General features: G+C 42.7%; 1 non-coding gene across 1 annotated transcript; it reads right to left on the bottom strand.

Annotated features, from left to right (window-relative positions):
- Nucleotides 1-7,549: 7,549 nt before the first annotated feature.
- On the bottom strand, nucleotides 7,550-7,621 carry TRNAQ-CUG (transfer RNA glutamine (anticodon CUG)). The gene has a single exon. It is a non-coding gene; the product is annotated as a tRNA-Gln (tRNA).
- Nucleotides 7,622-17,717: the final 10,096 nt, after the last annotated feature.

Genomic DNA, 17,717 nt, shown 5'->3' on the forward strand with positions numbered 1-17,717 from the left:
AACTACGCAGACCGGCGCTGTTCTTTGGGATGAAAGCAGGGCCTTTGGGGCTCTTAGTGTCCCCGTTGGGTTGTAGACATAACACGTTTACTTTATGGAGGGGAAGGGGTCTGCCAGCGCTCAGGTGCCCGAACGCAATTCATCCCGAGACCCTCAGGTCAGAACCGCAGTCTCACCTGTCTTGGCGAAAATGCGCTGCGATCCTCCCTGAAATATAAGGCGGGAAATTTTATGAGCAGCCGGGTCCACTATCTCCTGCCGTTTACATATCTAGTCTTTCTTCAGACTTCATTTAAGTGACAGCTTCTTGTTTGATGTCTCCCTTCCACATCCTACATCCATTGCCAGGCAACTTTCTAAATAGCACCCCGACCCATCCTTCCCACCCCCAAGCCGCCTCTATCTCTGGCGCCAGTGTCCTCCCCCGTCCCTCTTTCTTCAGGCCCTCGCTTATCACCATCATGGACAGAAAATACTTAGCTCTCTCTCAACCTGCGTTTTGCACCTGACAAGCATCAGTATCCTGGCAAATTCGGACGTTTCCTTAATACCCCTTCTCAAATGGCATTGTAAGCTCATCTCTTTTTAGCTCCCAGAAGTATCTAACTGGTTTTGTCCCTGCACTACATGAGCACGAGAATTCCACTACAGAAAAAAAACCCAGGCCTAGTGATGGCGGTTCTGGGCATTTTGCCAGCCTCTCCCAGGGTGTGTTTTCTGACCCCACCCACTTCTGATCTGTAATGTCCTGGTCAATAGAAACTACCTGGCCCAAACGGAAAAGGCAAGGAGGACCACGGCATGAAGGCCTATGGCGTCCCCTGGTGGCTACACTGGGGACGGCACTCATAGATCCGCATGTCCCGAGAAGCCTCTGCCATCCCGATCCCGGTGCAGTGCAGAAACCCGCAGCTCCAAAGAAAACAGGCTAGAACGCACAGGACGCCCAGTCAGTGTTCAGGACACTGCGAGTGGAAGCCGTACGTCCTAAGGACTGAGCTAGCTTGATGAAGTCGAGCCATTTACTTCTAACCTCAGCAGCGGACATTGCCTTGCTCAAATATAAAATACATGAACCAAGACTGAAAACAACTTTCATTGCGTTACCGATGAGCAAACGGGTTTTTAGAATGTTTAAGAAATGTCCCTTGTTTCGAGACCGTCATCACTAACGTATGCTTGAGATTCCTGATCGAGGAGTTTCTGAGCAAAAGCAGTCCACCAATCCAGTGGCTGAGAACGACTTGGATATTGGCTTCCAGGTGCATCAGAAATACCGAGGTTCTGACAAAGACGTGAGCTTCAGTCTGCCTTTGGGAAGGCCTTCTTCCAGTCCTGGCTCTGCCACTTGCCTTCTGTTTGACCTTGGGCCAGGTCCTTCAATTTGCTAGACTTCAAGTTGGAAAGTGTTACAGGAAAATAATAACATGAAGTACTTCTTCGAGTTATTGCACAGATTACAGAAGATAGTCTAATAGTACAGCTAGCATCCTGTGTGACTTACATTAAGGATTTGCTGATAGGAAACAATATCCCAGATAAAGTTTCTTCCTCTTAATTATGAAATATAATAAAGAAAATTGTGTAGACTTCTGCTTCAGACCTCAACTTTTTTAAAAAAACATTTGAATGAATTTTGCACTTGTGAAGGTGACATCCTTTTACAAAATAAGTTAATACTAAAGAATGACAAATGGAATTTACAAAACATATATTCACAAAAAGAACTTGTTCTTAGCAGCTTTGTTTACAATAGTCCCGAAACGGGGAATGGTTCACATGCATCAAGAGGTGAATGGACCTATTGTGGTATATTAATCCAGTGGAAGATGGGACAAATTATGGAAACATGAGATAGAATGGGTGAATCTCAAAAACCTCATGCTGAGTGATGAAAAGAGTGCATCCTGTGTGGCGCCATCAAGCTGAATTTCTAGAACAGGTGAAACTAACCTGTATAGTGACAGAAAATACACCATTGATTGCTGGGGTCAGGGAGTCGAGGGGACTGACTACAAAGGGCACAAAAGAACCTTTTGGAGTAATAGACATGTCATCAAACTTGAAATGGATGCATTGTACCGTATTCAACCAATGTCTTAATCAATTTGATTGTAAAAAGTAATAAGAAAACCACTGCAGGCTGCGGGCTGGGCACGGTGGCTCACGCCTGTAATCCTAGCACTCTGGGAGGCTGAGGCAGGTGGATCACCTGAGGTCAGGAGTTTGAAACCGGCGGGCCAACATGGTGAAACCTCATCTCTACTAAAAATACAAAAAAAAAATTACCTAGGTGTGGTGGCGAGGGCCTGTAATCCCAGCTACACAGGAGGCTGAGACAGGAGAATCTCTTGAACCTGGGAGGTGGAGGTTGCAGTGAGCTGAGCTGGCGCCACTACACTCCAGTCTGGGTGACAGAGTGAGTGATGCCATGCTAAAAAAAAAAAAAAAGTAAATAAAAGAAAAAAGAAAAGAAAAGAAAAAAAAAGGCTGGGCGCAGTGGCTGATGCCTGTAATCCCAGCACTTTGGGAGGCTGAGGCGGATGGATCACAAGGGCAAGAGATCGAGACCATCCTGGCCAACATAGTGAAACTCCATCTCTACTAAAAATACAAAAATTAGCTGGGTGTGGTGGTGTGCACCTGTAGTCCCAGCTACTTGGGAGGCTGAGGCAGGAGAATTGCTTGAACCTGGGAGACGGAGGTTGCAGTGAGCCGAGATCGCCCCACTGCACTCCAACCTGGGTGACAGAGCAAGACTCTATCTCAAAAAAAAAAAAAAAAAAAAACAAAACACTGCAAATCATAATGCCTTCTACTTAATTTAATGTACGTTTAGCTTTAGAAGATTCCTTTAGAAAAGTATCTCTTTAAATGTGATTGAGAGTTCAGGAATTCCTTCGTTTGTGTTTCTGTCTCTGTCTTCAGTTAAATTCGTGCACTATTAAATGGAATATTTGTAAAATAAAAATACAGTCTAACCTCAATTTTACAAAAGCATATATATATATGGATATATATAAAATATATAGCTCCCATATATATAGATATATATATATGGATATATATAAAATATATAGCTCCCATATATATATATATCTTTATTGTTCTACTTTTTCTTTTATGGGTGCGTGGGGCAGGGGGGACAGTCTAGCTAAAATATACATTCTCTCTGTAGATATACCAGAAGAACATGACTCGATGAGTTTTGCCCTAATGTTAACAAGTTATTTTGAACTTAAGGTGATCAGAAATTTTATGTATCTGTACTTTTTCTGTATTGGTGTATTGGTCTGTGCTAAGCATGTATAATTTTTTTTTTTAATGAGAGTAACTTTAAAATTGTTTGGAAGAAAAATATGTACATATGTGAAGAGTACTTAATTCCAGGTGATGCTAATATGGGTGACTAATTATCTTCTTCTTTCTGTGTCTTTCATATTTTTAAATGGAAAAACTCAATGACCTGGAAGTGAAAGAACAGATTTGATATGGAAGGGGTGTGGGGCAGGTGACAGGAAAATGTAAAGGGAAGGACAAACCCAGTTCTGGCAGGACCATGTTAAAGTTGAAGTTTTCTGGGGAGCAGTCGTTGAGATAAGAAGGAAATGGGGGAGGCAGGAGAATCATGAAAATATTTAGGACAGTGTATTGCCTGTCTTATCATTCCTCCTCCTTTTGTGTTTCTTCAAAAGAAATATACAGACTTACATTTCTTTTCAAGCATGCTTACCATTTGTGTTTATCTTTTATTGGTGTAACTGCCCGCTAGGTTTATCTTGCTAGTTGCCCAGAAAAGCCAATGCAGCTGAGAACAGCAGGCTTTCTACAATAGAGAAAGAATGTAATCAATGCAGTGGCAGCTGAGGGACCAGGACAGGGGTTTATTATTACTCAAATCTGCCTCCCCACAAATTCAGAGACTAGGGTTTTTTTGTTTGTTTGTTTGTTTGTTTGTTTGTTGGATAGTTTGGCAGGCAGGAGGCTAGGAAATGGGCAAAGCTGATTGGTTGGGTTGGGGATGAAATCACAGTGTCAGAGCTTGTTGAATGCACTGAGTCAGTCCCTGGGTGAGGGCCACAGGACCAGATGAGCCAGTTTACAGGTCTGGGTGTGCCAGCTAGTCCATCCTAAGGCAGGGTCTGAAAAATACCTTGAACACCCTGTCAAATCTTAGGTTTGACACTAATACTGTTATATAAAGGCACAGTTGGGGAGCTTAGGAATCATGTGGCTTCTGGCTGCATGGCTCCTGAGCCATAATTTCCAATCTCGTACCTGCTTTGTTAGCTTTGCTAAGGAGGTCTGATCCCCAAGAAAGGAAAGGGTTTGTCTCAGAAATGGGCAATCATCTCTGTTTCAGACTTAGACTTGGAACTAAACTCTTCTCATAGTTAGCCTGGCCTATGCCCAGGAATGGACAAAGGCAGCTCAGAGGTTAGAAGCAAGATGCAGTCAGTTAGGTCAGATTTCTTTCACAGTCATAGTTTTCCTATGTCAGGTTTTTCTCACTGTCATAATCTTTGCAAGGGTGGTTTTGTTAGGAGCAGTAGAAACACAGTGGTTCTGAGAATGTCTTCTGGAGATAGGCTGCCTTCACTTCAAATTCCCACTTTCAAATCCTCCTTTTTTGGCTGAGTGACCCTGGGCAACTCACTTAACGTCTTTGTGCATCTCAGTTTTCTCATATGGAAGATGAAGGTGATGGTGTGACCTCTGCCTGAGGTAAGGACTAAATGAGTAAACATACACACACTCATCAACTCTGCGTGACATGTGGCACTTTGTGATTGCACAGTTGATGATGTGCATGTGTTACTCATGTGCATGTTAGCTCTTGTATTTTGCCTGCAACACTGCACAAAGAGCAGATGTGATGAAAACCAGTTGTATGGAAGTTACAGCAGTGATACTTTCCAGTGGCCGTGCACCCTCCCAGGGAGACTGCAGTAATCCTCTCACCAGCAGTAACCTCCTGGGCTGGGAGATCCCAGGAAGGCCCCTCAATCTCCAGCAGGGTTGACCCTCAAGGAGCTTCAGGGAATAAGCTAGAGAAGTATTTCTATGTGGGGGTAACTGGGAGTTTATTAGCTCATCTGTTCAGCTCATCCAAAGGGGAATAATGATTCAATTTCTTGCTTCAAATCTGCCCCAATAAAATTTTTATACTTTTACAGTGGAAGACATTTGTACATGTAGCAGAGAAAATATGACTTTTCCTCACCCAGCCTAGGTTCACTGCTGAGACCCTTACAGGAAAACACAGACTAACAAGAGAAGAGCAGACGTATTTACTTAATGTAAATTTTACATGACAGGGACGCCTTCGAAAGAAAATGAAGGCCCATGGGAACAGCTAAACCTCAGTTTTTTGCTTGTTTGTTTTTTAACAGTAGTTTTGTTGAAGAATGGATAGTCATGGAGAAGTATGATAAGACAGTGAAAGTATGATCTAACAGTAACAAACTGGCCTCTGTGTAGCTAGTAGCCAGGCCTCTGTGTTCAGGCTCTTCTCTGTGTCCCTGTGTCTTCACACTCCAGGATGCACCTTTCCTCTGGGTACAGAGAGAGCACCTCTCACATAAGAATCTTACAATCGACTTCAGGGAAGAAGGGCAGGGGGAGGGTGACAGTGACCTTCCTGCTTCTGCTGTTTACTCAAATTCCTTTAGCATAAAATATTTGATACCTCAAGATGTTATATTTTGGAGTAGCATGTCCTGAATCCCATCATGCACATGCAACAAAACCCAGAATCTTTGAAGAGTGATGATTACAAAATATTTAAATTCAAAATACAAATGATGGCCAAGTGGGGTGGCTCATGCCTGTAATCCCAGCAGGGAGGTGCAGGGAGGCCCAGGCAGGCAGATCACTTGAGTTCTGAAGTTGGAGAGCTACCTGGCCAAAATGGTAAAACCCCGTCTTTACTAAAAATACAAAAATTAGCCCAGCAAGTGATGCACACCTGTTGTTCCAGCTACTTTCAGGTGGTGGGGAACGGGTGGACTGAGGATCTACTGAAACAATATCATATTGACAGATGATTTTTTTTTCCTGTAAGGCTAGTCAAGTGAAGCAGTGGAAGTGGAGAAAGAACAAAGAAACCTGTAACTGGTTGTGATCAATTCTTTGTAAACAGGAATGAATTTTTTATGCACCATACTCTGTTATCAAAGTTACATATGCTGCAAAGCTGGTGGTGAACAGCAGTGCCCTGGTCCCTTCGTACACTTATCTGTAGGGATAACAATTTTTAATGAATGCAGCCAACCTCTACATAAATACTGTTACTCTTTGACTGTCCAATTTTCCATCCCAGGCCCCGCAGTCCAGCCTGCAAGGGGAAACGGAGTTTGTGTTTCCTTACCTGACAGTCCACTTCAAGGAGCCAAGGTGTCCTCTCACCACCCCCTCTCCCCCAGCTTGTCCTCCAAACTGAGCCCCTCAAAGACTGCGGCGTTTTTCAGTCCTTCGTAACCACTCTCAGCCCCAAAATATGAAAATCAGAGTGATGGTCCTGAGCGCCTGGAGTGACATCTTAGTTCGCTCCCAAGACCCATCAGGAACCTCATCCCGAGTGCTCTGAAGAGCAGGAGAAAACATTTTTAACTCTGGTAGCGTCCTAAGGCGTCTTCTCCTTGGGGCAGGGTCCTGACGGGACAAGGGGGAGCCCCACCGTCAGAGACTCGCCCCTCAGAGCTGCTGAGGCTCCTCCTCCCGGTGGTCCTGCGGGAGCTCGGCCAGGGCGGCCGAGGATCAGAACCCGCGCTCCCAGCCCGCGCGGATCTCTCTTTCCGGCTGAGATCTTGGGAAGAAAGAATGAAATTTCCCGGAGTCAGGTTCCAAAGCTTAGTGAAACAGCGACTTTTAGGGCCCTCAATAGAGACGTAGGAGCTAGAAATTCGGCATAAAAATCTGAATATGAAGAACAGAATAAATTAACATTCGGAATTGGTTGGACCACGTGAATAAAGCAGTGCTACTCCCAAGTTAGGTCTCCAACCATCGATCCTAAACTGAGACACAATCTCCAATGACTGAGCTAACCCCATCAGAATTTCTCACGCCACCGTTTACTTACCAAAATGACAATGGGTGCCATTACGAGATTTCCCGGTTGAAAGGAATCTCGGGGTCGAGGATTGAGGGGCGGCAGCATTTTTAGTGGAGAAGACCTCTCACCCCGAGGCCCAGGGCCGCCCTGAGAGGGGGTGAGGACTTGCTGGGTCGCCGGGTCCCTGGCGGGGGGGTCCGGGCCTCCGATTGCTGGGTGCCAGGAGGCTGGCCCTGAAAGCGGACCCTCCAGGCTCGGTGACCCCGATTGGATGATTCGGCGATTTCCCTGTGGTCTGGACCACTGTGAGAACTCGGTTTCTGGGACCCCGAACACTGAAGAGGGGATGAGGAGCGCGGGGTACATCGCGAGGCTCAGACAGCGGGAGCAGAAGGGACACGGAGGCCCGCCGCGAAGAGCTTCTGAACGTCAGCGGAATCCCCATTCCTTTTAGGGAGTAAAACAGGGCATTGCCGTCCTAATTAAACAGAAAGGTTCCACCGAGACTCGAACTCGGATCGCTGGATTCAGAGTCCAGAGTGCTTACCATTACACCATGGAACCTCACAATGGGAATTTGCTGGAGGCTCTGAATTCCTAATAAGTAGCAATAGTTCCCACCCACTCATGTCAAGGCATTTCTATTATCCCACAAGCAACACTCGAGGAAGGTGGACCTGCAGGAAGGAGCCATCCTTCTTGCTTTCTCTCTGCCTTCTCCTTTGATCGACTTCTATCATTTCATTTGCACCTCGGAAAATGAGGCAGAAATCCTCTGCGAGTTTAGGGCCAGAGAAGAGCCCCTGAAGCCTCGGTCATAGAGTTTCCTGTGCCGAGGTGAAAAATGTCTTTCTTCCTTTCTTCCTCTTTTCTTTTCTTTTTTCTTTCTTTCTTTCTTTCTTTCTTTCTTTCTTTCTTTCTTTCTTTTTCTTTCTTTCTTTCTTTCCTCTTCCTGCCTTCCTTTCCTTCTTTCTTTCTCTCTCTCTTCCTTTCTTTCTCTCTTTCTTTCTCTGTCTTCCCTCCCTCCCTCCCTCCCTTCCTTCCTTCCTTCCTCTTTCTCTCTCCCTCCCCTCTTCTTTCTTTCTTTCTTTCTTTTTTTCTTTGCATTGAGACAGAGTCTCCTTCTGTTGCTCAGGCTGGAGTGCAGTGCAGTGGCAGTGGGCGATCTCCCCTCAGTGCAACCTCCGTCTGCTGGGTTCAAGTGACTGTAATCCCCAGTGTCTGGGATTACAAGCGTGGGACACCATGCCTGGTTAAATTTTGTATATTTAGTAGAGATGAGGTTTTGCCATGTTGGCCAGGCTGGTCTTGAACTCTTGACCTCAAGTGATTTGCCCACCTTGGCCTCCCAAAGCACTGGGATTACAGGTGTGAGCCCCTGCGCCCAGACTGGAGATGAAATTTCTGCAAAATTTCTGTTATTTTCTTGATGCTTTCCCTGTTTTCTGTTTGCCCAAGGAGGCCAGATGATTGTCAAAACAGGACATGGGACTTCCTGGGCACCTTGCCCCTTTCCTCCCTGTAGTATATAACAGAAGACAGCAATCAAATGAAATTGGGAAGCAGGGAATCCTTCATTGTCTTGTTCATATACTTCTATGTTTGTTTGTTTGTTTGGTTGGTTTTAACAAAATTTTCTCACCAGAAATGGAAATTTTTTTTGGATTTAAAATGAATGCAATCAGCCATGTTTTATATTTCTATAAAACACTAAACCAGGCCACACTCATCTGCTATGACTCAAAATCAACCATATACTGTCGAGGTCAGGAAGCAGGGCCCTGACATTTAAGCACAGCGTGTTTTCTCAGAATTGGCCAAGTTGAGGCCATTCCAATTTCTCAATATCTCATGACCCATTAATTGAGGTTTTTAAAAGTGTACATGTATCGTTACTGAAAGCCCAGGAGTTTGGTCTAGGCCCTGCTGCTCAGCTCACAGGAAGCCAATCATTCAGACGTTGAGTATTGCCAAGGAACAAAGCTTTAATTGGGTGCTGCAGCTGAGGAGATGGGAGATCAGTCTCAAATCAATATCCCTGATCAACTAAAGTGAGGGATTTATTTAGCAGGGAAGAAATGTGACTGTGGGTGGGAAAAGAGGAACTAGGGAGGGGTGAGGAAGCACTCATGATGAGTGAGGGATCTGACATCTCATTGTCTGGATGCTGTCATCTGCTGAGTTTCAAGTCTATGATGCTTTTTGAGAGGCTGAGGGTCCTTTCCTGAGGAATGAACTCAGATAAAACAAATGTAAGTTTCAAGCTTTAAGACTAGAAGGGTCCATTTCTGCATCTATCCAAAAGCACTGTCTGTGGGACTATTGGGTCGATTTCAGTCCCCACTTTCTATTTGTCAGTTCCTCAATCATGGGGAATCTGGTCATGCATCTTTCTGGCTTTGTCATGTGGAGAAGGGGCATCCTGAGCAGCTCCACACCATGGGTGACCGCATGGCCACCCAGGAATCAAACGTTCATCTAATACCATAGTTTCTCCTGAAACACAATCTTCCTCCCTCCAGTTCCCCATTTCAACTAAAGACAAAACACAGCAGGACCAACCTACCTGGAAAAGAAGCTTCAGTCCCATATACTTGGCCTGATTACCCACACAAAGTGCAGCAAGAATCCTTGTTCATATGTACTCTCCTAAAAGGGCTTTGCTGGAACATTTTACAACACCATTTCAGGCAAAGCCCTGGGAAAATGACCAATTCCTCCACATGTGTCAGGTCATAAAAGAAAACAGAATCTTACTGAACTTATGCAAACAAACACATTGTCATGAGTTAAAAATATTCAGTTTACAAATTCTGGAGAAATCCAACAGAGAGAGAAAATATGCCTCAAATTCTGTTTAGAAGACAGTTCTACTCAATTGTTGCAGGCTATAAATAGCTCAAAAGGAAAAAAGTTCTCCAGACTCTGAAGAATAAACAATGTTTCAAACAAACAAACAAAGGCCATAAAAACTTATTTTAGTCCTCTGTTAGTTTATTCCACGCAATCATCTCCTGCTCTGCTTCATAATGTGCTAGCAATCTCTATGAACACATCAGGCTTTCTATTAGTGCCCTGGAAATTTTCTCTTTAGCTCAATGGCACGATCTCCAAAGTTATCAGAAACCTGCATCCAAGAGTCCTTTTCATGGACTTTCCCAAAAAACCAAGGCCTGGATTGTAACTGATTATAAGTCACTTTTTGAGAAGAATGAAAGCAAAACAACAATTGTGGATGACAAAAGCCTTAAGACAGCCATAGTTATAGACACAGTTGACAAGGGAATTCTGTTGCTTCTGTGGCACTCAACAATTTAACATAATAATCATAATTATTACTGACAGCATAGCAGAACTCTAGGAATGTTATACAATCCTGGAACACACATTAACAACACATCTGTGTCAATAGAACCCAAAGGAAGTGAAACACCACCTCAGATTTGACAAGGCTTCGTGCATAATTCTACATAACAAATAAGCCTAAGAAGCCTAATATATCTGTCTTGAACTTCAAGAACCTAATATCCAAAAATTTAATTTGAGGTCCAAAGGGCTGAATTTAGAAATTTTACTCTTAGAAAATTTGCCAGATATCAAAGTTTTGAGACACTTGATATCACAAAATATGATCACAGGTCACCTTAGAATAGTCAATCATTTAGCCAAAAGGTAAACAAAAATATTTTATCTATTATTAGTATTACACAAACATTTTGATCAAAAAAGAAAACTAAATTTTTCCTTTGTGTGGTGTATTAAAATGTTAAAGATAATTTTAATAAAACCTTATACACAAATTTAATTATAATCAGTTTGACCATAAGGTAAGAGTTTCAAAAACCTCTCATGACCTTTTATGCTTTTCTATGGAAAAGCAGATGAATGCTCTAGAAAACCCTATTATTCCGATACAGGGGCCCAGTTGCTGGCCTTGCATCAGTGTGCTTCTGACTGTAATGTCTAATTTATAGAAAATCTCTGAATTTGAGAGGCCAGGGTGGGTGGATCACTTGAACTTAGGAGTTAGAGGCTAGCCTGGGCAATATGGTGAAACATTGTGTCTACCAAAAATGCAAAAAAAAAAAAAAAAAGAAAGAAAGAAAGAAAAAAGGAAGGAAGGAAGGGAAGAAAAAAAAAGAAAAGAGAAAGAAAAGAAAGTCTCTGAACTAGACTTATCCCTCAAGCTCCAGCCTCACAATTCTCATGTGCCCACCTCTTCTGTCCAGAGGAAGAGGGGGCATGAGGAGGAAGAGGGGGCACGAGGAGGAAGAGGGGGCACGAGGAGGAAGAGGGGGCACGAGGAGGAAGAGGGGGCACGAGGAGGAAGAGGGGGCACGAGGAGGAAGAGGGGGCATGAGGAGGAAGAGGGGGCATGAGGAGGAAGAGGGGGCATGAGGTGGAAAAGGGGGCAGGTGGGATTGTTGGGCTTAGAGGGATTGAATGGTTTCAATTTCTGGTTCCCTTTCTCATGAAAGCAGTTCATTTTGATTGTCATCTTCCCCAGGGTCTGAAGATGAGGCATTGAATGGTGTCAATATTCAAAATTTAGCAGGAATAGGTGCCTTCTTCAGACCCAGGAGACAAAGCCCTGTAAGCTAATAGCACAAGGATTAGTTAATAGGACATTTGTACTGCAGAAAGTTCTATTTCTCTCTAACATGTCACCAATAAAAATACTGTGATTTGGTGTCCAGTAATTACTGCCTGAAGCACTTCAAACCGTTGTATTAAAGTGGTTAGGATACTCCTTGCATGTAACTAGTTGCCAGCATTCTAATGACAGAACTGTGATTGAAAGCATCAAAAATGTGATAGAACCTATGCCAAACTTTTCAAAGTAAGAGAATTAAATTTTCTCTCCATAATTTAACAAAATGTTAAGTGCAAATATCAGTTTTGGAAATTCAGTATGAGGATAAATAATCTTCTTTTATTTAAATACTATACAACAAAACAAGAACAAAGTGAGAATAAACACACAGTCATTTCTTTTCAGCTATTTTGTTTATTAATTTATTTTGAGACAGAATCTCCCTCTGTCACCCAGGTTGGGGTACAGTGGCAGGATCTCAGCTGACTGCAACCTCCACCTTCGAGTCCTGCGTTCAAGGGATTATCCTGCCTCAGCCTCCTGAGTAACTGGAATTACAAGTGTGCACCACCATGCCCAGCTGATTTTTGTGTTTTTAGTGAAGACAGTGTTTTGTCATGTTGGCCAGGCTTCTGGCCTCGAACTCTTGGCCTTCAGTGATCTGCCCACCTTGACCTCTCAAAGTGCTGGGATTATAGGAATGAGCCAGAACACCCGGCCTTCTTTTCAGCTATTTTAAAAGAGCATAATCACATATTTCCAAGACTGGTTTCTAGATACAGTACTGATTACTGATTAGGTTGCTTTCACCATTAAAATCTTCAAACCAGTGCAATAATTGTATATGTTTTGTTTTCCAGTACACACATGAAGGCCCAGCAGTGATACAAGGCTTGGGATCAAAAATCACTAGAAATTCTCACAACTTGTTTTTATTACCACTTCATCCAAGTGAATGTCACTTAATTTTAATAATGGTAAACACAACTAAAGGAGGTTGAGAGAAATCCAATCAATGTAATATCCTTAAGGACAAGGCCAATCTTTCCTAAACATGGAAACTTTGCACCCCCATCACAGTTTTTCCTCATTAAAGGAAAGGGTCTGCAACCAACTCAAATGATTGATTGATTACTGATTGCATTAAATGTGTACCAAACCTCAGGCCATGGGTAACTGAATCCTAGTGTTCCTGTGACATCCCCTGGGGGTGGAACTCTACCTTTCAATGATGGGAAGCCTTGGGCAAAAGCAAGTCTCCTCTCCTTGTCCAGTATAGACAGCTTTTGTGTCTAACCCTACCTCAGCAGTTGGCCTATCCCTGGGGCCAAGGGTTGGATGAGTTCCTAGCTCCAACATCAGTGGTAGATGCCTTTGTTTTATGTGAGAGAAGCAACCAGGTTTTGTGCCTGTGCTCTGGTGGTGGTCAATCATGCAATCATGACTTATATGCCTACACCACTGTGGCAAGCTGGAGAAATTCTCTTTCCCTGCCACATGTGTCTTATCAGCACTAAGGATGTGGGAGGAAAGACCCAGAAAATGGGCAAAAACATGCTGTGTGTCTGGGACTCTCAGAGATTCTAAGCTGTCACAATAGTTCACACTTGGCCTTTAAGAAATGATGAAAACTTCAGTGATTTTTCTCCAACCAACATTTATGGCTGCCATCTTTTCCTTCCATTATCTGTTAAAGATGAACTGCTTCATGTATTTGTCCTTCTATAGGGGGGTTTCTCATGCTTTGGACTTCAGCTGACTCAGGGGCCTTGCAACTTCAGCTCTCTGGTGGGATCAAAACACATCTGATTTTGCAGATCATACAGCTTTTTCTTGTGATTAGAGTCAGAACAATCATCTCTTGCAGCTTTCTACGTCTTAAACAACTGTTGAATCACAGGTCTGTTTAATAAAATCCTCATCTTTTCCTCTATTTCTGGACTAATTTCCTTTCAGGATACTAGACAAATTCTTTTAGCCAATCACTTCTTTTGAGGCTATGAGGTAGACATGGTGAGCACCTTGACGATCCCTGCAAATGAGTCTATTCATTAGGTGCTCATGGGAAACCTGGGCCCAGACCAGTACTGAAACACACAACTGTCTCCCACAGCTCTAGTTGAATTTTTGTCATGAGGCTCTTTCTCCTCAGTCAGTATACTAGTCTTAGAACAAGTTTGAGATTGGGACTATCTTAAAATAGGCTTCCTAAGTGACTACTAAGATTTGCTGGGACTCCAGTTTCTGGTCAAATGTGAGACAGCAGAGTAAAGACAACATTCTTCACCCAGAAGAAAACAGTAAATGGATACAACACATTTTTCATCAATCTGAGAACAATTATCTCAATGAATATTTAAATTAGTGATTGAAATACTTGTTTCCTCAAGCGCGTGATGCTGAAAATTGAAAAAGTTGCCTTGGTTGTCTAAATGATTGTCAGCTCAGATTGAATTTGAGTGTGCCCAAGGTGCAGCCTCCAGCGGAAAAGATTCTAAGAACTGGGTGTAGGTAGAGGATGCAATTATGGAACTTGGTATCTTTCCCACCTTCTTTTCTTTCTTACCATTTTGATTAGCCTTGTAATGCTAGGCCCAGGCATCAATATACATACAACTAAAAAAGGCAACATCAGTGCAAAAGACATAATATCTATACAATGAAATTAGATGGTGCCTATTGCTAAAGTTACTTTAACTTCACATCATGTAGCCCAATAAGGTGAATGCCACCCACCTACCAAGAGTATTAGTCAGCTCAGGCTGCCATAGAAAGATACCATAGGTTGGGTGGTTTAACAACAGACTTTTATTTTCTCAATGTTCTGGAGGCCAAAAGTCCAAGATCTATGTGCTCACAGAGTTGGTTTCTGAGGAGGCCTCTCTTCCTGGCTTGCAGAAGGCCACTTTCTTGCTTTGTGCTCCCATAGCCTTTCCTCTGTGCCTGTGTAGAGAAAGAGAGAGATTCTTTGATGCCCTTCCTCTTCTTATATGGACACCATTCTGACCAGATTAGGACCCCACTTGTATGGCCTAATTAACCTTAATTACCTCCTTAAAGACTCTATCTCTAAATACAGTCAAGTTGGGGGTTAAGCTTTCAACATATGAATTCAGGGGAAAACAATTCATTTTATAAAACCAAGTAATAGGGATGATCCCATGATTCTTTTTTTTTTTTTTTTTTTTTTGAGATGGAGTTTAGTTCTTATTGCCCAGGCTGGAGTGCAGTGGTACAATCTAGGCTCACTGCCACCTCCGCCTCCCAGATTCAATCAATATTCCTGCCTCAGCTTCTCAAGTAGCTGGGATTACAGGCGTGTGCCAACATGCCTGGCTAATTTTGTATTTTTAGTAGAGACGGGGTTTCTCCATGTTGGTCAGGCTGGTCTCGAACTCGGACCTCAAGTGATCCACCCACCTCGGCCTCCCAAAGACCTGGGATTACAGGTATGAGCCACCACGATCAGCAATCCTACGATTCTTTACCTATTAAATCCTATGACATTTGCCTGGTGGTGGGGCCAGGAAGAAGTTGTTAGCAAGGGTGCTATTATTGCTAATTCTATGATTAGGAAAGCACACCTGAGCTGAAGTGCCTGGCTTATGGGAAATAATGCAGGTCAAACAGGTATGAAATAAAAATAGGGGGAAATGGTAGCAAACAATAGCAGTGCTCTTACATGAGTCATGTATCCAGGAAGGATTAAAATTGTTCAATTTCATGGAAATCCTATTGTCTTTATCGGGAGAATGACTTTACAAGTTTTATAAACAGGGGGAAAGGATGATGTGGATTAAGGAGCACCCCTGATGCTCAGCATAATGTGAATTCTTGACTAAACACCTATAGGGTGTGAAGGAAAGATCAGAAGTCAAAGAAAACTCAAAGATTTTTAGACTGAGCATATGGAAGGACGCAGTTTCCATCCACATGGGTGAGAAAATAGCAGGTGTGGCAGGGTGTAGGAGGAAAAACAGAGATCAGCTCAGGACCCCAAAACCTTGCTTGAAAGAGTTTTCTGATCACCCTGTCCCCATTTCTACATGCCCTTGAGATTTTTGTGAGGCTGAATGCAGAGTTGCTTGGCCACTTCTCCCCATGAGCACCAGCCCTCTCATCCTCCTGAGAGCATCGTCCATGGCCCTGGTTGTGATGACCATCTCCCAACAAGATGTCATCCTGCAAAGGTGATCTGAGCCATAGCTGGGGCAAGGCCATCCACTGCTTGACTTGTGTGCTTTGGTGGGCCCCAGGAGTACTTCGCTGTTTCTCAGAGTAGTAGGTCTTTTGTGTGGAACTCTTCTGAGGAAAACAGGGAGGAAACAGCCTGAGGGGTGGAAAGGGAGGGCTGTACCAGGGATCCTAGAAAAGCTGAGCCTACGCTATCAATGCAAAGAACATTTACCAACTGAGAAGTTCTACTCAGTTGCTATTGTTAGTTTAGAATCTCATCAATGAAAATGGTATAGAAATTTGTTTTCTTCCTGGTTATATGTGCACCCACATAATATCCTTAATTTTGCCTCTTGGCTCACAAGCCTACAATACTTCCTAACTCCCTGGCCCTTTACAGAAAAAGTGAACTCTACAGACAACAATGCCCCAGGCTTTACAGAAAAAGACACCCAGGAATCTCTTTTACTAATTTTCATTTGTTAGACATTTTTCCTGGTCACCAATAAGTTCCCTTTCTTGGCTTGTAATGATTAGTTTCTGATTGGTTGTCATTTGCAATGACACAATATATACTGGGACCTCAAAGCAGAAAAGCCATAGAAGAAAACCTAGGAAATATAATTCTCAGCATCAGCCATGGCAAAGAATTTATGGCCAAGTCCAAAAAAACAATTGTAGCAAAAACAAAAATTCACAAGTAGGACCTAATTCAATGAAAGAGCTTCTGCACAGCAAAAGAAACCATCAAGAGAGTCAACAGACCACCTACAGAATGGGAGACAATATTCACAAACTGTGAATCTGACAAAAGTCTAATGTCCAAAATCTTTAAGGAACTGTAAAAAAATCAACAAGAAAAAAAATCGCATTAAAAAGTGGGCAAAGAGACATGAACAGACTCTTCATAGAAGAAGACATCCAAGCAGCCAGCAAACACAGGAATAAATGCTCATCATCACTAATAATCAGAGAAATGCAAATCAAAGCTACAATGAGATACCATCTCACATCACTCAGAATGGCCATTAGTAAAAAGTCAAAAACCAACAGATGCTAATAAGGCTGAGGAGAGAAAGCTTATAAACCCTTGGAGTGAATGTACATTAGTTCAGTCACTGTGGAAAGCAGTTTGGAGATTTCTCAAAGAACCTACAACAGAGCTGCTATTCAACCAGTAATCTCATTACTGGGTATATACCCAAAGGAATGTAAATCATTAAAGGAAAAAGACACACGCACTCCTATGATTATCACCAGGCTATTCACAATAGCAAAGACATGGAACCAAACTAGGTGCCCATCAGTGGTGGATTAAATAAAGATAATGTGGTACATACACAACATGGAATACTATACACCCATAAAAAAGAATGAAATCATGTCTGTTGCAATAACATAGATAGAGGAGGAGGCCATAATCTGGAGGAAACTAATGGAGAATCAGAAAATGAAATACGGAATGTTCTCACTTAGGAGCGAGACCTAAATATTGAGCTTACATGGACATAAACATGGGAACCATAGACACTGTGGACTACCATGAGGTAGGGAAGGAGGGAGAGTGTGCTGAAAAACTAGCTATTGGGTACTATGCAAACTACCTGGGTCCAATATATCCATGTAACAATCCTACACATGTACACTTGGTACACAAAATAAAAATGAAATTTTAACAAGAACAAAATTATATTACACTAAAGGAATTACTGAACAAAAAGTAAAATAATAATGGATTTCAAAAAATTAAATATTACAAATAAAGATCTAAAATCAATAATCCAAAGTTACGCTTTAGGAAACTCAAAGAAAACAAGAGCAAATCAAGTCCAAAGTGAATGGAAGACAAGAAACAATAAACACTAGAGCACAAATCAAGGAAATTGAAAA

The sequence above is a fragment of the Pongo abelii genome, chromosome 1, assembly GCF_028885655.2.
Source record: "Pongo abelii isolate AG06213 chromosome 1, NHGRI_mPonAbe1-v2.0_pri, whole genome shotgun sequence".
NCBI lineage: Eukaryota > Metazoa > Chordata > Mammalia > Primates > Hominidae > Pongo > Pongo abelii.